The 1650-nt window shown below is 27.9% G+C and overlaps 1 long non-coding RNA gene across 1 annotated transcript; it reads right to left on the bottom strand.

Annotated features, from left to right (window-relative positions):
- Positions 1-270: 270 nt before the first annotated feature.
- LOC114727422 (uncharacterized) lies at positions 271-645 on the bottom strand. The gene is made up of 3 exons (XR_003738579.1): positions 573-645; positions 413-488; positions 271-301 (listed from the first exon to the last, which is right to left on the bottom strand). It is a non-coding gene; the product is annotated as an uncharacterized LOC114727422 (long non-coding RNA).
- Between the last annotated feature and the right edge of the window lie 1005 nt (positions 646-1650).

The raw sequence follows: 1650 nt of genomic DNA, 5'->3' as shown, positions 1-1650 counted from the left end.
TTACAAATCACTTCTCAAAAAGAGAAAGGGTATATATATTTAAGTTGAAGCATATACCTGTTTTCAAACGAACATTTTTTCTCTTCACTGTATTATCAGAATCATCCAATTCCATGTATGCCCCTCCTCTTCCAACATCTTCAACCCACTTTCTTTTAGTTCCACGTAAATCTAAATCTTCTTCGCTATGGGCTTTTGCATAACTTCTTGCTGTTTCATCATATAGTCTTTCTTTTTCATTATTCAAGTTACTCTTGAATAACTTTAAAGTCAAATCCAACCTTTCTTTATCACTGTCAAACTGAAATTTGTCCATATGTATTATTTAATATACGATAGAGTGTTCATACATTCATGTGCATGTGTATGTGTGTAAGAGCATTTAGCAAAACTAATTTGCAAGTGACCATACCTGTAATAAGGGATTTTGCTTCACATAATGATCTGATTGTTGCATATAATTAATAACAAATATACCACAATCATGTCTACATGTTGAAAAAAATACGACATGGTCAATATGCATACTTGTTTTAATAAAGACTATAATTAAAAACAAATCATAAACTCACCCATTACGCTGTAATAAGATATTGCTCGCCATTCTCCTATCAAATTTCGTGAACATAACATTTTCAAAGAGATTTTAAAACCCAAAAAACTTTAAGTACCTAATGCTTCTAGGTAAAAACTTTCGGAACAAATTTATATCTTAACCCATGAAAGTATAAGTAAATACTCACCCATGAATCCAAATGAGCCCGTGGTCCAAGTGTGGTCAATTCAGATTGACACAGATGTGTACCTCCATGCGACGAAAAAATTATACATCTATCACTAAAGAACATGTAAGGCGAATGATTTAGGGTGTGTTTGGTATCACGGCCAGGGCTCCCAAACGGACTTCTTCACCAGAAAAGCTGAGAAAAGCAACTTTTTCTTTAAAATTCATGTTTGGATTGAATGTAGAGGCAAATGAACTTATGCCCAAAAGTAACTTTTTCCCCAAAAGCTCAAATTTATGGCTTTTAGCTTCTCCAAGCACGGTTGAATAGGTGGGGCCCATAAGTGAGGGAAGAGAGAGAATGTTTTATGCATGATGTATATTTTTTTAAAAAATTTTTTTTAGCCCAGCCATTTTTTAATGTTAAAGAAATTATTTTTTGAATAATAAAACTATTTTTAAAAATAAATTTTTTATTATTTATTATTTTCTATCATATTTATAAAATCTATGGAAAAGTGAGAAAAATGTTGTATTAAAAATTTAATTAGTAAGAAGTAATTGATAAATTTTTATATACTAAATGTAAATATTATAGATATAGAATGCTTGTATTATGATTTAAATGCTTTTCACTAGTTATATTTTTAATAGGAGGATTTTTTCTAAATTTTTCCTAAAATTTAAATATATTATTTTAGTTTTAATTATTATTAAAAATAACTATTTTTATTTTTATAATTTTAATTTTAATTAAATATTTATCATTCAATAAAATTTATATCCTTTTCAGTTATTTTACATCTAAACTTACTTTTACATTTATCATCCAAACAAGTTTCAGCTTTTTAAACTGATTTTTTTATCAAACTCAATCCAAACATAAATCACATTACACTATCTGACTTTTACTCAATCTCACTTCT

Source organism: Neltuma alba, unplaced genomic scaffold (genome assembly GCF_004799145.2).
Source record: "Neltuma alba isolate B1F8T4 unplaced genomic scaffold, ASM479914v2 tig00012473_pilon, whole genome shotgun sequence".
NCBI lineage: Eukaryota > Viridiplantae > Streptophyta > Magnoliopsida > Fabales > Fabaceae > Neltuma > Neltuma alba.
The sequence above is the reverse complement of the archived record's forward strand: the minus strand, read 5'-3'. Positions and strand labels throughout refer to the sequence as shown.